Here is a 20,845-nt window from a genome sequence, read left to right on the forward strand (position 1 = left end):
TGACCAGCTGCTGGGTGGGGTGGATGGGAGAGAACTGCACCTCTGGTCACTGGGATGTTGTAAGGGGAGGCCACATCTCTCTGGTTGCCCAATCACCTATGCTTGTGCTGGTGCAGTCCTGAGCAAGTGGAGCTGGTCATCTGGTTCCTGCTCCAACCAGAATGCTGCTTGCAATAGTTCAAAATGACCATGCTGTGCCAGTTGGCAGTTTACTGCTCCTTGTTCACTATTTTCTTTCAGTCTCCTCTTCTCATTGGTATTTGATCTACTTTATCCTTTCCTCGGAAGTTCTAGGTTCCAGAATTGTCCTCCATAGCCATTTCACTTATTCTCTCAAGTCTGTTGTAGAGAGTCTTCCGAATCCACCATCTTACATCCGTTTCCCCTGCTTATCATTTCTAATCCTTTGTTCCCTGGTCTGAAAATAGGGATTCTAATGATGACTCCCACCACCTGCCTGCCAGTTTGTTATACTGTGGTGGCTTCTGTGTTGCTGCGATGCTTCCAGACTAAGATAGAAGAAAGACCTGGTGACCTACTCCCCCAAATTAACCAGTGGCAACGCTATGGATCACAACAAAGCATTCTCAGACTCACTTACCTTGGACACGTCATCAGGAAGGATTGATTGCTGGAGGAGGACATCATGCTTGGTGAAGGAGAGGGACAGCGAGGGCAGGGGAGACCCTCAGTGAGATGAATTGGCACAATGGCTGCAATGATGCAGCTGGACATGCCACTGATGGTAAAGGTAGCACAAGACCAGACAATGGTTCATCCTGATGTACATGAGGTTGACATGGTTAGAGTTGCCTCGATGACAGGTAACTACAACAATGACAATGATGACTTAACCAGGTTCTTGTGCTGATTAATTGAGATGACAAACATTAATCCCCAGCACTGTGTCAGGCACAGAGTGGATTCACTGGCCAAGGTTGTTGTGGTCCCTCTGTGACAAAACACTGAATGTTCTCTGTGAACACAGCTTTATCTAGTTTGTTCTGGTAGGGGCTCTGGTAAGGAATTATATTTTAAATGCATTTTCTAGTAGCATCTGGGGTCAGAGGCAAAAGTAGGAAGAGATCCAGGCTTTGGGGAGTTTAGTGTACATGGAAGAGTCCACAAAGAACACTACTTTATTATTATTGTTCTTAATAAAAAAACAAAAAGCAAACCCAGTGCCATTGAGTCGATTCCAACTTATAGAGACCCCCATTGGTTTCCAAGGCTGTAAATCTTTACAAAAGTAGATTGCCTATCTTCCTCCCATGGAGCAGGGGGTGGGTTCGAACTGCTAACTTTCTGGTTAGCATTCAAATGCCTTACCCACTATGCCACCAGAGCTCCCTTTAACATTCTTTCTAGTACATAATACATAATACTAGCAATTATTCACAACAGCTAACAACAAAAGCTAACATTTTCTGCTGGCTTACTAAGAGTCGGGTCTTTGAATGGTCAAAGTGGTTTGCTCTTGATCCCTAAGCTAAAGATTGGCAGTTCAAGCCTAGCCAGCAACGCTGCAGGAGAATGGCCTGAGGATCTGTTTCCATAAAGATTACAGCCCAGAAAACTCTATGGGACAGTTTTACTCTGTAACACATGGGGTCGCCATGATTGGAATCAACTTGGTGGCAACAGTTTTTTTTTTTTTTTCCCCACCAAATTTCAATCACTGAGTCATGTGCTTCCCAATAATCGATTATTTCCTGTCCTTATAACCCATCAATTGGGTTTGTGGGTCTTGTTATTACTCCATTTTATAATGAGTAAACAGATAGGGATCAACTTTATTATATCACTTATAAGACAAAATCAAGAACAAGTGTGTGTGGTGGTGGGAAAGCTCGGACTGGGAGTCAGAAGTTTTGGGGTTCAGGCTTATCCTGTGAACACAGGCCAGGACTTTTCTTGAATTCCCACTGAGTGCTGGTGTATTTCTTAACACGGGTGTTTTCCATGTCACTGCAGTGCCTCTCTCGATGGACATCTTCTCTCTTTAGGTACTCTGATGGCCCAAGCCCACCAGGTAGACCCCAGGCCACAAACAGGAGGCCCTGCATTCTGCTTGGTGGGGCCCTATTAATCTGTCTTAGCTGCTTGCTGGGTGGGTTGGCTCCCAAATCAGGGAAGCCCATTATGGTGGGAGAGGATATTCATTCATCTTTGCTTCTTCTCATCTCGACACAGATCAGTGACATTACCTCTAACAGCTCTAAGTACAGTAATGCTACTACTGCTGAGTCCAGGAGCGCCCTATAGCTAAGGGGCTGCTGGTGCTTTGATTATAAGCACTGTTTTTCAGAGAGTTTATGATACTGTCATTTGAAATCACATTAGGCTGCACCTTGAGAGAGATATTGTCAGCTTGACTGCATCTGGAAAAAAAAAAAGATTAAAAAAAAAAAAATTCTGATTTGTCTCAGGTCTTTCCAGCTGGTTTCTAGTGGGATGAGGGTGTCCTGTGTGTGTGTGGGAGTGCAGAGTGTCCTTGGCTGGGCGACCCCATGGGCTCTGCTCTTGTCCTGCACACACTTGGTGCCCAGAAGGCCCTGAGCATGTACATGTCTATATGCAGGACACTACTCTTGAGGGAAGTGGGCAGAGGACTTCTCTAGGGAGGGTGCTTGTTTTTGAGCTGTTGTTGTTGTTGTTGTTATTTGCCGTTGAGTCGGACCCAACTCATAGCGACCCCTCCTTGGGTTGCCGAGGCAGTATCACTACGGAAGTAGATTGCCCAACCTTCCTTCTGAGGAGTGGCTGGTAGATTTGAACTGCCAGCCCTCTGGTTAGCAGTCAAGTGCCTTAGGCACTATGCTACCAGAGCTCCTTGTTTTTGAGCTGAGATGACTTTAAAAGCCCGCTGGTGAGTTGGAGCTCTGTAATTAGACTAGGAACACTTTGTCTCTCTTCCATCCTAATTGGATTCTTGTGGTTTTGGTCTCCCTTTTTCTCCCTGGGTCTCTTTCTCTAATTTTCTTTTTAGGCACTTCCTCTTTTTTCTCGGCATGTCTGTTCCTGTATGTCTATTTGTCTGTATGCCTGTCTACGTGTCTCTCTGATTGCTCTCTTTCTCATTTGCTGTCTTCTCTCACTGCCTCACTCTTTTCTATTTGTTTTGTTCATTTAACAAACACTTACACAGATTTTACTATGTACCAGGCATTGCTCTATGTACTTTACAAATATTAACTCATGTCATCCTCCCAAAACCCAGTTAGAAGAGTACTACGATTTTGTTTTACACTTGAGGAAACAGAGACACAGAGAGGTACGTGGCTTCAGAAGGTCACACAGTAAGCAAGTGGTAAAGCTAAGATTTGAAAACTTTCAAAGTTCATTCTCTCACTCTCTGTGCCTTTCAGAAAAAAAAAAAGTAATAAATATCCAGGCTGAAGACTTGCTGACCCTTCTTTGTATTGGTATTTGCTCCCCTAGTATTCTGGACCCTCCCAGCATCCTCTGCACATCTGCTCTGCTGCAAATATCCAGGCTTGGGACAGGATTTTAAGACCTGCTCTCTTCAGCACTTGAGAGAGTTCCTATCAAACTGGCTAGGCTTAACCCTCAGCATCTGGAGCTGAAAGTGGCCTTTGCAGGTTTTGGGGGGCCTGGGGATTCAGGGGGCTTCCTGGGTGGTGCAAATAGTTAATGTGCTCTGCTGCTAACTGAAAGGTTGAAAATTTGAGCCCACCTAGAGGTGACACTGCTTCGGAAACCCAAGGAGGGGTCGCTATGAGTCGGGGCCGACTTGACGGCAAACAACAACAACAGAGGTGCTTCAGAAAAAAGTGATCTACTTCCGAAAAATCAGCCCTTGTAAACTCCATGGAACACAGTTGTGCTGTGACATGTATTGGGTTGCTATGAGGCAGAGTTGATACGACAGCGGCTGATTGGTTGTTGGGGTCCAGGGGTAGCTGACAGGCTGAGAGTAGAGACTACTACTCTCAGTAGTAGTCTACTGAGCCATTACTGCTAGCTTTCTTGTAAAGGTGTTTGGGGAAATGTCCATCAAAGCATAAGACCCTGTTCACCCTCCCCTTTCGTCTTCCCTGGGCCACAGCAGGCACCTTCCCAGCTCCCAACCCCAAGGAAGGTCCTTCCTGCTCCCCTACTCCTACATTCCCTGCCCCTGGAGCTTTCACGTGGGGTGAGCTGCAGTAAGACCCAACCCTCGACATGTCATTTTGCTAACTCATGACCTCTTGAAAGCCTCTTGCAAGCTTCTGAGCACATGGAGCAAGCCTGCTGGGGCTCAGCGAGATAGCCCTTCTGCCAGTAATAGAGCTGATTAGTGATACATCATTTGCGGTCTTGTTGAGCTGACTCCTGACTCATGGTGACCCCCTGCACAATGAGATCAGACCATTGAGATCTATAGCAATTTCCATGGGCTGATTTTTGGAACTAGATTGCTGGGCCTTCTTTCCTAGTCTGTCTTAGTCTGGAAGCTCTGCTGAAACCCATTCAGCATCACAGTAATGTGCAGGCCTCCACTGACACATGGGTGATGGCTGTACATGAGGCGCATTGGTCAGGAACTGACCCAGGTCTTCCACAGGGAAGGGGAGAATTCCACCACTGAACCACCACTGCCCCACCCTTTGAGTTAGGAAAGGTATTTGCTCGGAAGGTATTCTCGGAAGGAAGGTTGGGCAATCCTACTTCCGTAGTGATACTGCCTCGGAAACCCAAGGAGGGGTCGCTATGAGTCGGGGCCAACTCGACGGCAAACAACAACAACAGAAAGTAAAGAAATTTGTTCAAATTCATGCTGCAAAAAAAAAAAAAAAAGAAAAAAGAAAGAAAGAAAGAAAAAGAAAAAAGCTGGGGCAGATATTTCAACCTGGCCCAGTTACTCTCATGTTAAGGGGCTCTGTGACCTTGGTTATAGGTAGGGTAGAGTAACTGCTATAACAGACCATCGCAAATCTCTAGGCGTGACTTTAACACGACAGAAGTTTACTTCTTGTTTCCATAACACATCGATATGGGTGTTCCCAATCACGTGGCTCACCTGGTGGCTGTCCTCCAAGCAGTGACTCAGGGACTTAGGCACCTTCCATATGGGAGCTCTGCCATCAGTTTGGGTGTCAGGTTCGTCTGCTGGATTCTGTTTATGTTCTCAGAAGACAGGAAAAGAGTGGAGGGTCAGATAGATGGTTTTAATGGCCTGAGTCTGAATATAGAGTTCATAACTTCTGCCACACAGCACTGGCCAGAATCCAGGCACAATTAGCTGCAAGGCAAGCTGGGAGGTGTAGTCTAGTTTTGAGCCCAGGAGGAAAAGAGAAATAGTTTGGGATAGCTGGTCAGTCTGTACCATCCATGACTCTAGTCTTTCCAGTTTCATCTCTTATAACTCTTTTTGGCCACCATCTTTCACACAGATTTGAAAAAAAAAATCTGTTTTGTCTCAGGTCTTTCCAGCTGGTTTCTGGTGGGATGAGGGTGTCCTGTGGGAAGAGGGTGCAGAGTGTTCTGAGCTGGGTGACCCTTTGGGCTCTGCTCTTGTCCTGCACACACTTGGTGCCCAGAATGCCCTGAGCATGTACAAGCCTACATGTAGGACTGTTCTCTGAGGGATGTGGGCAGAAGACTTCTCTAGGGAGGGTACTTATTTGTGACCTGAGATGATTTTAAAAGCCCCCTGGTGAGTTGGAGCTTTGTAATTAGACAAGGAACACTTTGTCTCTCTTCCATCCTAATTGGATTCTTGTGGTTTTGGTTTCCCTTTTATATAAATTATATAAACAATACAATTTGCTTACAATTCTTCCATCCCTCCAGTCCTTGCCATGGCTCACTGAGGGCAGAGTTACTGACTTTGCTCTCAGCCTTGCAACTTGCTGTAGCCAATGGGATGTGAGCAGAGGTAAGGTATGTCTCACCCAACCAAAGGCTTTAAATGTGGCTATGTGGCTTGGCTTGGTGTCTGGCACTCCTGCCTTGCATCTTGAGAAGCGTATGCCCAGATAGCTGTTGCTCCTTCAGTCTTTCCTGGAATGAGAGATGTGTGAGCTGACTTGACCCACACTCTAGAGCAGAGGTGCCAACTTACAAAACTTTGAGCAAGAAATAGATGCTTGTTGCTGTATACCACTGCCATCTTGGAGTTATTTGTTACCAAGCATTATTGCTGCCATGTTGTTATTGTTATTAACTTCTGTCAAATCAGTGCACAAGGAAGCAAAACTCTGCCCAGTCTAGTGCCATCCCCATATCGGTTGTGGTTCAGACCATTGTGATCCAGGGTTTTCACTGGCTGATTTTCAGAAGTACTCTATTTTTATGCAAATAATGCATGCATTATATATATTTTTGCCAACCATGCCCCCACCTTGGGTATTTTCTTAAGTGTGCTATGCTAATTTTTTTTACGGCAATATGTAAAAAATTAGCATAGTGTGCTTATGAAAATACTGATGAGGAGAGGGCATGGTTGGCAAACCATGTGCCATTATGCTATAAAAATACAGTAGATCACCAGGTCTTTCCTTCCAGTCTATCTTAGTCTGGAAACGCCATTAAATCTGTTCAGCATCAGAACATGCAAGCCTCCACTGACAGATGGATGGGGGATACCCAGGAGATGCATTGGCCAGGAATGGAACCTGGCTCAATAGCTGACCACTTAATATGCTGGCATGATAGCCTGATGTCCACAGACCCTGAGCACACCCTGCTCTCACACCTCCACACCAGCACCTGCTGCTGCTCTTTCTTGATAACCTACCTTCATGATCTCTTCAGAGCCCAGGCCAGGGCAGAATCTTTCACAGAAGCTCTCTTAACATTTCCAGTTCTTGGGCACTCAGAAGAGGCAGAGGTTGCTGTTACTGCAGTTCTAGTTGTGTTCTTACCCAAATTTCACCTTGGTGTTCCTGTGTTTCTCTGCTCACTGGATCATGGGGTTCTGGACAGCAGGAGCCACATCCGCTTCCTCTTTCTTCCAGCCACCACGACTGGGCCCCATAGCCAGTAGATGGTCAGACAATGTTTGCTGAACTAGATTGACTTGAATGTGTGCCCCCTTATAATGGGAAGCCCATAAGGGCACATCAAGTGCTGGCAGGCCTTCCTGGCAGTGCTAGGCTCCATGCTTAGTGCTTAGATGATGAATCTGTCACTGCCTGTGAGGACAAGGGGCTGGGCCACCTCCAGCTCTTGGCTCAAGGCCTGGGCTCAGCACCAATGTGATTCCACTCATGCTCCCCCAGCTCTTGGCATCCAGAGCTGCTGGTGTCAGGAGGGAATGATGCAGCCACACACACCTTGGCCAGGGCATGGCTGGGGGAAGCCAGCAGGCTGCATTAATGATGGTCCCTGGATGCTAGCATCATTCTCTTGCTATGATTCTCAGAGCACAGGCAATGGCTCTGCACTGGAGGGAAACCTTTTTGTGTCAAGATATTTCAGGTTGTATCAATGTGGGTTTTTGTGAGCCTGAGAACAGGGACATCTCCAGACTCAGCCATGCTACTTCCAAAGTGGGTGCTGACCGTGGATCTTGGATGAACCCTGGATGATAAGGGTCATCCAGATTCCACCAGGCCCTATTCCACTGAAAGGTATGGATGCATGGATGTTCCTGGGCCATGTGGACCAAAGCCAAATTACTACACTAGCAAAATGTGAGGCTGCTGAGCGGCAATGCAGCTAAGCCTCTTCTACTCAGACTCTTGCTAGAGTCAACTCTCAACACGGCAGAAGGACTCTTCTGTCTTCCTCTGTGCAAGGAAAGAGGTGAGCAACACAAACTTAGCTGCTATGAAGGACTCAGGTTGTAGTAGCTATCTCTTGCTGCATAACAAATTCCCCCCCAGCTAATAGCTTAAAACAATAATAAACATTTATCATCTGCATAGATTTTGTGGATCAGGAATCTGTGTGGCTTGGCCAGGTGGTTCTGGCTCAAGGTCACTCATGGGGTTGCAGTCATTTGAAGGTTCTCCTGAACTTAGAAGATTCACCTCCAAGGCTACTCACTCAACATGGTTGGCAGGTTGGTGTGACTATTGGGAGGCCTCCCTCAGTGTCTCTCCACATAGTTTTCTATAAAGTTTGCTTGAGGGTCTCATGACCTTGTGTCTGGCTTCCCTGAGAGAAAGTGATCCAAGAGCCAGGCAGGAACAATCCTTTCCATGATTGTGCCTAGGAGACCACATAGCAGCAATTGCACCACATTCCCTTTGTTAGGAGTGAGTCATTAAGTGTGGTCCACATTTGGGAGGGAGGCATGTCAATGTATTTTTTGATCTCTATTAAAACATAGGAGTCCTTGGGTGATGCAAATGGTTAATGCGCTTAGCAGCTAACCAAAAATTTGGAGTTCTAAGTCCACCCAGAGGTTCCTCAAAAGAAAGGGCTGTTGATCTACTTCCAAAAAATCAGCCACTGAAAATCTTATGGAGCCCAGTTCTCCTCTGACACCATGGTGTTGACTCAATGTCTTTTTTTTTTTTTTTTCCTTTTTAAATAAAAACAGAGAAAAAGAAATCAGCTTTTGGGACCTCCTAAACTTCTATTCCATCTCCTTTCTTATTCCAAGCTGGGCCAGAGAAGCCTGGAGTCCATTAGGAGGATTGGACAGGGAAGGACAATTTACATGGACTGACCAGGGAAAATTACAAAGACACTTGAGAGAGCATCTCAACAGCATGTGTGGAAACATGGGCTGAGGAGTCCAGCAAGACCACATACCTGGAAGGGCCATGCCTGGGTGTGATGCTTGACTGTGTTTCTGAACTGGGCACTTGCTGAGGGACTGCCCTCAGTAGGTGAGCTGGTTAGGGTGCTGTGGCTGAGCTTCCTTTCATGGTGCTATGGGAGGTTACAGAGACAGCCAGGTGGCTTGTCAGATCTATAGGAACATGAGGTCCCTGAGCAAATCTTTTCATTCAACATCACGAGACAGTGGGACCAAGGGGAAAGGAAGGGGCATGTTCAGGGCCCACACAGTGAGTTAGCAGGAGCAAGGATGCCTGGCTTCCCCACCTTCAGTGCAGCCTTTCCACTGAGGCTCCTGCTAAGTGTTGCACTGCCAGTAACAAAGAAAAAGCTGTTATGAAAGGAGCAAGTGGGGTCCAGTCTGGAGCCAGGGGAGGAGAATCACAGCAGGCCTTAGCTGTCAGGAAGGCTTTCTCCTTCCAATAAAAGGATGCATGACAAACACTCATAAATGAGGAGACATGGGTGGGGGGTGAAGATCAATAGAAAAAGTTGATCGACACAAGGCAAACTGATGAGCTGAGGTTTTTTACATTGAAAAAGAAAGAATAAATATGAAGGAAATACTGGCCCTAGGAACAAACCATGCCAGTTTATTGGATTAAAACATATACAGATGTGTGGTGTAAAGCATACTGATCAAAGACTGCAGTAAAATACACTGCCCAGCCTTAACTATATAGCAGCACGTGATCACAGAAGCACTCTTCTAGAACCTCCCATTTTTCTCTGGGCGGGCTGAGACCTGCTGGGTCATGCTCTCCAGACCTTGCACCAAGCCCAGCGCAGGCGGTGCCAAACTTGGGACCTTCAAGGAAGCAAACAACTCTCGTGGAAAGAGTTGCTTAAAATGGTAGAACCTTCATTCCTCCTTGTTGTGTATTCCCAGGAATCTGCTGCAGGCTGTGGAAGTGGCTAGGAATGGTCTTTGGGATGACTGGGTGGCAAAGAGCAGAACCTGCTCAGACAAAGGCAGTCTTTGATCAAGCAAATAGCACTGATGGGAAGGACGCAGGGGCAGCTCTGGGATTTTGCAGGGCTGAGCTGGCCATTATTAGTTGGAACCCAGAGACCATCATGGAGTAAAGCTGCTTTGTCTCCATCTTCCCTTCTCTCTTGTGCTTCTCTTTTCATCATTCTCTTCCTGCAGTTTGGCCTTCTCTAGTTCAACACTTCAAGGAGGAAAATGGCCACATAAGTCCTTCATTCCCCAGGGCAAGCATAAGAAAGAGGCTGGCTAGATATCTCAGCCCATACTCCAGACTCACATAGGAGAATCTGATTGGCTCAGTCCAGTACAGACAATAGATCAGCTCTCCCTACATCATGTGATCTTGAGTGATGCTATTAGTTGTGCCCAGTGATGCACACATGCAATACTAGTCAAATATGACTTTTCCAGGTCCCATGTCTGCATGGGCACTGTTCTCAGACAAGGGGTGTACTACATGTATTTACAGTGGATAAAACTCTCAAATGCATTACTTCCCCAGCCGAACCAAGGCGATTTTCCTATCCTACTTTCTTGATTCCTTGGATGGATCCACGATAGAGGGCACTGCTGGGAGAGGACATTTAAGGTCACATGGTTAGGGATCATGTAAGAGCTCTAGCCTCTCCAGCTGATACAGATACGGCTTTAATTTCTTGTCCTCCCCTGGATTTGGATCTCCCTCAATTCAAGTCTATGTAAAGGACATTTATTGAGTGCCTGCCATGTGCATTGAACTCAGAACAAGAGGGTTGGTCTTGATGTGAGGATTGTATGCAATAGGAAGAGGAGCCAGTGGGGCTTCAGAGAAATTCAGCACCTACAGAAGCCTAGGCAGCAGATCCCAGAGAGAGGGATCCCAGGCAGAGCTGAGCCATGCACCCTTGCTTCTTCCTCCTCTCATCTGCTAGATAACACCCAGAGCTGCTTTCCTCCTGATTTCTGAGATGGCTGGAAGTTCCGGTTCCATTGGACCAGGCAGGATGACTGTCCTTCTCAACTCACAGGGGTTTTGTAAAAGTCACACGGGACACTATGCATGAAAGCCATAATTAATAATGAATAATTTCACACCTTTTCCCACCATCTGTTTGTTGTCCTGTGCTGGCTTACATGTTACTATATTGCTGGAAGCTATGGCACTGGTATTTCAGATACCTACAGGGTTGGTCATCCATGGTGGATAGGCTTCAGCAGAGCTTCCAGACCAAAAAAAAAAAAAAAAAGCCTAGTAATCTACTTCTGAAAATTAGCCAGTGAAAATCTTGTGGATCACAACAGAATATTGTCTGATACACTGCTGGAAGATGAGGCCCCCAGGTTGCAAGGCACTCAAAGCACACAGTAGCCATGACAATAGAGCCCAGCATACCACCAGTTGTGAAGATGGTGCAGGACTGATCAACATAAGGTTGTCATGGATTGGGGCCAACTTGACTACAACTAACAATACTTATTTTTTGGTCAGAACCTTAATTCCTTAAGATTGGCCTAGGCATTCACATAAACACCTTTGCTGACTCAGAGGCAGTCACTCTGGGGGCCTCTTTCTCCTTCTCAGCAATGGGAGTTGTTGTGGTCGCTGTGGGTGGTGTCTTAAGACGCCTTCTGCTTGTCGTTTGCGGCCAGGCAGTAGAGGACCATAAATGCCAGACTAAGAAAATTGGATTTTATCCTGCTGGCAGGGGGTTTGTTGAAACAACATTTTAGGAGGGTGAACAACCTACAAGAACTAGAGTCCAACATGTTTCTCAAGGCTCTTATTTAATTCAAGACACTGTGCAGTGGTTCCCAGCGGATGTGTAAATTGTGCATCTGTCACAATCCTCGAGGTGCTTGTGGCTGCCCGTGGTCCTTTTCCCTCTCCCACAGGATTGCAGCACTTGATGAGTGACAGGCCACCAGAAGGCTTCTTCTGACAGTGCATTAATGATCTAATGCTGCCCTTTTAAGTCGGCTGACCTCCTTCCTAGTGAGCCCCTCTCCCAAATGACAGGCAGACACATGCAAACGCCCCTCCACCTTTCACCCCTCTGCCTCTTTCTCTTGATTCAGGACTCTGGGTTTTGGTGCTAGAACCCAGTTCTGAAGCCCATTTCAGGCCTCTCCCTCCAGTTCCTGGGTTCACTTGGACCCCTTCCCAGCACTGGGACCTCTGGAGCAGAGCAATAAGGACATCTGATTCCTTTTATCTTAGGTGAAAACTTGTGTCCCAGATGCTGGCTTGGTGGAATCCTGCTTCACATTGGCCTATGAGTAGTAACCTAGTCTGTGTTGGGTTAGTCCATTGTCAGCAGCCTCTTCCCACAGAGAAGGAATTCAAACCCCAATAACTGATCCAACAACCATAGAAGAGTAAGAATGGCAACCAATGTTGTTTAACTAGCTCTTATTATATATCAGCCCTGAATTAACTGCTTCACATGCATCATCTCATTTAATGCTCAGAACAATCTTGTTAGGTAGATGTTATTATTATTCCTATTATTAATTCATTTAATGAGAGGCTAATTCACTTTCTAAGTTTGCAAGGTGTCTAAATGGCAGAGCCAAGGTTCAAATGCTGATCCGTCAAACTCCAGGATGTTGAGCAGTTAAACACTCTGCTAGATGAAGAAGATTTGGGCCAGCCTTGGAGGATACTCTAGTTGGAAGAATTTTTAATTTTATTGCAAAAGTTTTGTTCCATGTTCCCTGGATGCTCATATGGGACAGCAATGTACATGGGTTACTCACAAAATTGTCTGTTACCTGAAGGTGGCATGATGTGTTCATATTCACATCCTCAGAAGCTAGCTCAGTGTCTGGAGTCTGCTGTTGTTGTGTTGCCCTCAAGTTGGCCCCAACCCACAGTGACCCTCTGCTCAATGGAACAAAATGCCACTCAGCCCTGCACCATCCCCAAGAACTGTTGCAGATTAGACCGTTGTGACATACAGTTTTCATTGGCTGATTTCCAGAAGTACATCACCAGGTCTTTCTTCTTAGTTAGTCTTAGTCTGGAAGCGCTGCTGAAAGCTGATCAGTACCATAGCAACATGTAAGCCTCCACTAATGGATGGGTGGTAGCTGTGCATGAGGTGCATTGGCTGGGAATTGAACCTAAGCCTCCTCCTGCACAAGGGGTGAGCATTCTATCACTGAACCACCACTACCTTGTCTGGAACCTAGTAAATGCTAAATGAAACACGGACAGACACCCAATCCAAGCCAGTGTGATGTTTCTGGAGTTAGTGGAACGGGTAAGCTTTCTTTTAGCTGGTGTTGCTACTCTGGAAGCTGTAGCCTGGGACTGCTGGCCGTCATCCTGTAGCCAAGAGGGGAAATCTTCCTGAGAATGAAATCAATGAAGAAGAAGTCTATGATAGTTAAGGTTGTGTCTCAGCTTGGCTGGGCCATGATTCTCAGTGGTTTAGCAGTTATTATGTAGTCATCCCCCATGATGAGATCTGATATAACATGATCACCTCCATGATGAGATCTGCTATGAGCAGGTAATGAGTTGAAAGGGCATTTCCTCAGGGGTATAGCCTGCTTCCAATATGGATATGGGCATTCAGGCAAAGGTCTCTGGCTTTCTGCTGGATCTGGATCCTGCACCTGGCTTATCATCATCTCTGGTTCCTAGACTTGAACATTCTTGGGACTATTGCCTTTGTAGCCTATGAGCCAACAATATGCCAATTTACCTGCCAATCTTGGATTTGTCAACCTCTGAAGCAAGCAGCCTGCTATATTGGCTGTCAATCTTGGGTTTGTCAGCCCCTGAAGCTATGTGAGTAAGGAGAAACCTCCTGCTTGATGTCTGACCCTGGGGACTTACCAGATGGGCAATCTACTTCTGTTGAGATACTGCCTCGAAAACCCAAAGAGGGGTTGCTATGAGTTGGGATCAACTCAACAGCAGTGAGTTTTTTTTTTTTTTTTTTTTTTTTATAATTGTATGAGCCATTTCCTTCATATAGTTTCTCTCTCTCTCTCTCTCTCTCTCTCTCTAAACTTCACTGGTTTTTCTTCTCTAGAGAACCTAGCCTAAGACAAATTCATAGATGGAGAAGATAGATACCTAAGATATCACCAGGCACCTAGAACTTGCTGTGCCTGCAGTTGAGATCAGCTTCTTTTTATTTACATAAGCCAACATACTCCCATTATTATTTGAGCCAGTTTGAGTTGTATTTCTATTATTTCCACCAAAATAATTCTGATGAACTCAAAGATCTTTAGCAAGTGCTTTACTTTAATGGAAACTCAGGTGAATCCCAAGGAGACCAAAATTCCTCCCACTTCAGTTCCTGGTAACAAGCTGTGGACCCTCTTATTTCCCTTTTCTGACTACAGAATGATGGTGACTTTCCCTGAAGGATTGGTCCAAGCCTTGCCAGAGAGGAATCTGAGACTGAACCTGGAAGCAAATGAGCACAGTCCTAAAAGGACTCATTTGTCTCCATGCCCTTCATTGATGCAGCAGCCCTGGGAGCACTGTGGCTGTTAAGGATGGGTCTAGAGCTGTCATTAAATTACATACATGTCCACTATATGTGGTTATTAAGTCTTTGACAAATCAATTCTTTATGGCCTTTTAATCAAAAGCAGATAAAAAAGGAGAGAGATCTTGTGGAAACTTCAAAATAAATAAATAAATAACCCAATCACTATTAATAGAGGTGGCTGTATATGTCCCCAGTTCAAGATTTGGGGGGTTTGGGGGCATTAGCTCATAGAATCAGGAAAGTCAACCACAAAGGAACTGTTTCAAGTGCTGAGGAGCAAGGATGTCTCCTTGAGGACTAAGGTGCACCTGACACAAGCCATGATATTTCCAATCACCTTGTATGCATGTGAGAATTGGACAATGAATTAGGAAGACCGAAGAAAAGTTGATGCTTTTGAGTTGTGGTGCTGGCAAAGAATCTTGAAAGTACCATGCACTGCTAAAAGAACTAACAGATCTGTCCTGGAGGAAGTGCACCTGAAATGCCCCTTGGAAGCGAGAATGGCCAGACTTTGTCTCACCTATTTTGGTCATGTTGTCAGAAGGGACCATTCCCTGGAGAAGGATGTCATGCTTGGTAGGGTGGAGGGTCAACGAAAGGGGGGGGGGCTTCAATGAGATGGATTGACACGGTGGCTGCGATGATGGGCTCAAGTATAGTGGGGATTGTGGGGCTGGCGTGGGATCGGGCAGTGTTTTGTTCTGCTGTGCATGGGGTTGCTATTAGTCGGAAATGGCTCGACGGCAGCTAATAACAACAACTAACAACAGTTCATAGAAGAGCAAGAACCTGGTCTCTCAGGGATGGGGTGGGGGTGCAGAGAAAGAGTTGTGGGAGCAAAAAAATTGAGTATCTTTCTTCCACAGTTAACCCAGGGAAGGTGGAATGATGACATGTCAGGGGATGGAGGAGTGAGTGATTCTGAGCAAGAATTGGAGTCTGAAGAGGATGACTAGTATTCCAGATGTTTTACTTAGACAGTTGTTCATGGCTAGCCAATTCTTGGGAGTTCTGGTAGTGCAGTGCCTAAGGCATTTGACTGCTAACCAGAAGGCTGGCAGTTCAAATCTACCAGCCACTCCTCGGAAGGAAAGTTGGGCAATCTACTTCCATAGTGATACTGCCTCAGAAACCCAAGGAGGGGTCGCTATGAGTCAGATCCAACTCGACAGCAATGAGTTTGTTTTGAGTTTGTTAGTCACTTCCTATCTCCTTGCTACAGAGGAGATCCTGGGTCCATGATCACAAGACCCCCGCCTCTAAGAGTCTGCGATATTAAGATGACACTATTTCTCATAGACAAGTGCTGCCTGAGCCTGCAATGAAATGAGGAAAACAAAGACACTGTGGTTATTTCTCATATACCAAAAACCACACTTTGATTATTAATGAATGTTTGCAGCTGTTTCTTCCCATTTTGAGTTATGCCCCATCAACAAATGAAGGTCCCAAAAGCTGTACTCCATCCATGTCATTAAGGTCGACTCTACTATGGGAAGAAGGCTCTTCCCCAGTAGTATTCTGAGTGCCTTCTGACCTGAGGGGCTCATCTTTGGGCACTATATCAAACAACGTTTCAGAGCTATTCATAAAATTTTCCAGTAATATGTCAGACATATGATAACTGAGCTGCTACCAAACATGTCAGCTGCTTCCTGCCTTCTGGGCATAGGGCAGGCTTCCTTCTCAGCCCTAGTGGGTGGGAGGAGCCATATGACTAGTTCTGGCCAATTAGTTGTAGAGATTTGATTTGCATCACACCTGGGTGCAGCTTTAAAAGTCAGCACACGCTTTGCCATGGCTCTCTCCTCTTCTGCTGTCATGGGCTCACACTTTGAGATGGAGCCTCCATCAGCCTGGACTTGGTTGTGACAACAAGGATCCTCTCAGTGACCCACATGGTACTGCAGTAACATCACTATAATCTCTGTGATGTTAAGACAGGAAGATGGTGGGATGTTTGTCACTATTTGGCCTTTCTGATGGATGCAGTAAATCAAGCCACAGGTGGAGAGATTTCAGGGGCACCTTAGCTGGGAATGAGTGTTGTGCACATGCAAAGTTACTCCTTATTGAGATGGGTCCACTCTTCTTAGTATCCAGACTGTCTTGCTTTCTTGAGGAACTGCCAAAGATCCTAACAGTAACTGTGGTCGTTGTGTGCTGTTGAGTCAATTCCTACTCATAGTGACCCTTTAGGACAGAGTAGAACTTCCCTTTATCATTTCCTGGGCTGTAATCTTTATAGGAGCAAGTCACCTGGTCTTTCTCACTCAGAGCTGTTGGTGGGTTTGAACCACTGACGTTTTGGTTAGCAGATGCTTAACTATTGAGCCATTAGGGCTCCTTCTTCACAATGACGGGAAACTGAAGGGCCCTGGCTCTGAGCTTAGCATCTTCAAACAGTAAGGAGCACTTAGTACAAAGATCAGCATGCCAGCTCTATTTCCCACTGCCAGTGATTACTCCAATACAGGTTACAGTGTTTATAGACACATGTGAAGACTAGAGGAGTAACTTTTCCTGCAGAAAGGCCCTGCAGGCCCTGGTCATGGCAACCATCACACAGACATTAGTCGAAAGTGCTGTTATTAAGACAATTAAACTAGGAGCTAGAATAGAGAGCAACATGAGTGCAGAGGCTTCTTAGATGGCTGGCTGGAGAAAGCCTCTCTGAGGAGATGATACTGAATTGGGACTTCAAGATTAGAAGGTGTCAGCTGGGGAAAGCATGCCAGGCATAGGGTTGGATAAACATTGACTACACACATTTGTTTGCATTGATTCAATACAATAGACCCTAAGGAAGCACTTACTGTGTGCCAGACCCTGAACTAGGAACTGGGGAGACAGCAATGAACAGAAGACAGGGCTGTGACCCTCTGGGGGTTGCACAGATATTGACACAACCACATGTGGTCTTGCTAATCCTTGCAACAGCCCTAGCACCATCATTATCCCCATTTCATGAGAGGGAACTGATGGTCAAAGCTTAAGTAATGTGGCAAAGACATACATCCAATAAATGGGATGCTAGGCCTTTAACCCAGGCAGCCTGGCTATGGAGTGAGCTGAGACCTTGTCACTCTTCAGGCACAGAACTGTCCATGCTGGACGGAATGACACCTTGGGACTGTGGGGGGCAGACTGCACTGTGAGGTGAAATGAGAGAGGCAGGCTGGGGAGCCCCAAACTGCATTTCTGCCAGACAAAGACCGGGATGAACTCATGTTCACAGACCTTTTCTGGGGGTACCACCAAAGTCACACTGCCACGGGTCAGAACCAGAGTGCCCAAGTAAGGGATGATGATGATTTTAAGACTCAGTCTTCCTTCCTGGGGAGGAGTGATGGGACAGGCAGGTGAGAACACAAGAAGGGACCAGGTTCTGGGGCCCCAGTAGCCTCTCTGACTCCCTGCCTGGCTGCTCCTCTCAATGTCCTGAAACAAATCTCTATACAACTGGCTACAACCCCCGGGGGGAGCTGTCTTCCCAGCTTGTCCTCATGAGCACTGGGCAAATCATTATGACACACTGATCATGCAGAGGCAAAGATCTCCTTAGCACTGCACCTAACACAATTTGCCCATGTGGATAAACAGCAATCTCTGCAAATAAACACATGTAAGTTTCTCTTTTGCCCAGAACGTGTAAAAGACGAAGACACTCCCTGGTCCTGCCTGCCTCAGATGGAGGCCTGGGTTGGGTTGTATGAAGACACTTGCATTTGGCTTGTTTGTTTTTTTCAAAAGCAGTTAGGTGCTTATTTATTTCCTTGTGGGAGTCATGCCTGCTTCACAGGGTGGGCAGAGCCAGGAGACATGGGGTTGGAAACTTGGGACAGAGAAATGCTGTCCTCTTTGGGCATCACTCTTCAGAGTGACAGGCACTACGGCCAGCCTAGAAGTGGGGAATGCCTTGAGCAGGAGGTTGAGGGGCTGGCACAAAGGGAATATGGTGACAAGACTGGTGCCCTGGGATCATTAGTAATTAGAGACAAGCAGGTTTAGGAGCAGTAGTGGAGATAAGAGGCAGGATATGCTGGCTGGGACCAAGAGGGCTGCCAATGCCACTGGGGTATTGAGCCCTGTGCCATGGGCAGCCCCACACACAAAGGGACCGAGATTTAGTTTGGGATCCCCTTCCTTCTCCTGCCCAAACAGTCACCACTTTCTACCCCTCATGGGTCAGGGGCTCCAATGATAATGTCTGAACTTCATGGGCCTTGAAAGAGGGTCTGCATTCCAAATCAGAGCAAAAGGAGCACTTGGGGGTTGGGAAGAAGTGGGCACTTATGGGATGTAGGCCACCATAGAGACTATGACACCTACACTTATACTGTGCCTGGATGCCTCCATTGCAAAGTGTCTTAGTTACCTATAGTAACAGAAATAACACAAGTGGTGGCTTTAAAGAACAGAAAACTATTTTCTCACAGTTCAGGAAGATAAAAGCCTGAATTCAGGGTGTGGCTGTAGAGTGAAGTCCTTGTGTATTTTAACTTCTTATAGCTGCAAGCAAACCTTGGAGTTCCTGGGCTTATAGATTCCTCTCCCTTCATTATCATCACAAAGAGTTTGTCTTCCTCCTGTGTCTAATTGGTTCTTTTTATAACTCAGAAGTGCTTAGGTTCGGGACACACCCTACACTGATAGGATTTTTTTTTAAAGTTGTGATTTGAGTGAAAGTTTACAGAGCAAATTCACTTTCCATAAGGCAGTTCACATACACTTTGTCTCATGACATTGACCACAATTTACCACAATGCAAAAGCTCCCCTCCCACTTCCTCCCAACAGTCACCTCTTCCCTGTGTCCATCCCTGCATATACCCCTGTCCCTGAGCTCTCTCCCTGTGCATAAACAGCCCTTCTTTCTCCCATTATTGTTTTCTCCAACGAGTGCATCTACCTCAGGTAAATGTTCAACTCATATGCCTATCTTTTGCTTGGCTGGAAGCCACAGGTGTTGTGAGTCTGAGGCCAGAGTCCTAGTAGCCTCCAGGAAAATCTTTAACCAGAAACCTTTTAGTGTCAGCAATACTAACAAGACTTTTGGAATTCTAAACACTCCTTAGGGCCTTTATCTGCCCTCCAGTCTCAGCAGGTATCAGAAACTTCCTCCGAACTCAGCACGCATCACAAAAGCCATCCGGATTCAGCACATATCGGAGATCTGCTCGGCTCCTGAAAGTCTTCCACATACCTGAGACTTGCATCCTCCCTAGATAATATTTCCCTAAGTGGACTTTGAAGCCGGGGGGTTTCTCTACGTCCCCCAACATCTTAGATCACTGCCCTAAATCCCTTAGCAACAACCAATCATCTGTACCCTCTCACCCTGGTGCTGCTCCACCCCGTATTTTTCCATAAATTTGTGAAAATACTGGGGCACCGGGTCTTTTGCTCAAGCCACTGATTTGGTAAGGGCAAGGACCCTAACTTAAGTTAGCTAATAAACTTTCCTATTGCTTTTGCATTGTCGTTTGTTAGCATATTCCTCGTGTCGAACTACTCCTTCATAGCCTGGGTACAACATTTGGTGCATTGGCCGGGAAAGGAGGATTCGGATAGAGTGAAGTTGCCTACGACAGTAGGAGAGTTTCAGGAACTGGAGCCGGCTGGACTAGATACGTCTTTTGCGTAAAGACACTAGTCCATCAGGAAAGGCTGGGCGCCAGCGGATGCGCCGGGTGAGCGGGGGAAGGTGCCCTTCCTCATCTCACAAGCAGGCTGTGGGCATTTGTTGGTAAGGGCAACCCACTTCTGGGGAGGGGAGAGGACCCTCCAATCTGTGGTGCAGGAACGAGATCTCTTCTGGGTATCGGATATCTGTGCTGTCTGGTTTGGTGTCTCTGGGTGTCAAATATTTTGTACTGTCTGTTTTGGTGTGTAGTCACTGTCTTTTGTTCGTTCTGTGTTTTCTTGAAGAAGGTTGAAATGGGACAGAAACAGACTACCCCTCTGTCCCTGATGATTGAACATTTTTCAGAGTTTAAGACCAGAGGATCTAGCTTGTCTGTGATAATTAAGAAGAACAAACTAATAACTTTTTGCTCTTCAGAATGGCCTTCTCTTGAGGTGGGGTGGCCTCTGGAGGGCTCACTGGATGAAAAGGTGATTGCAGCTGTATTTGACCGAGTTCAAGCGGCTGGCCCCCAATGTGGGCACCCGGACCAATTTCCTTACATTTTAGTGTGGCAAGATATGGTGACTAATCCACCCTCATAGCTAAAACCTTTTCTTCCGAACCCTTCTGTTAAGGTATTGACATCCTCACTTGGGACTAGCAGGAAGGAGAAACCCAGACGGCCTGGGTCCCAAGCAGCTGTTCCACCGGTTTTACCTGATTCTCAGGTTGACCTCGATCTGATAGATCTATAAAGCAGCATATCTCCACCTCCCTATGCCCCTCCGCCGCCTCTGCCACCTCCCCACCCTCTCCAGGTTCCGCAAGTGTCGGGAGGGAATGGAGCGAATGCTCCAAGGGCGCTGCCCGTCACTACGGGCCCAGCCTCCGGTCTCCGCCCAAGCCAGAGGGGCTCCCAGGAGGCTGAAGCTCCATCATCTACTGTCCAGGCGCTGCCTCTCAGGGCAGTTGGCCCGCCCCGTGAGGACGGAAG

This window comes from Orycteropus afer, unplaced genomic scaffold, assembly GCF_000298275.1.
Source record: "Orycteropus afer afer isolate SDZICR_OR568_19922 unplaced genomic scaffold, OryAfe1.0 scaffold00009, whole genome shotgun sequence".
NCBI lineage: Eukaryota > Metazoa > Chordata > Mammalia > Tubulidentata > Orycteropodidae > Orycteropus > Orycteropus afer.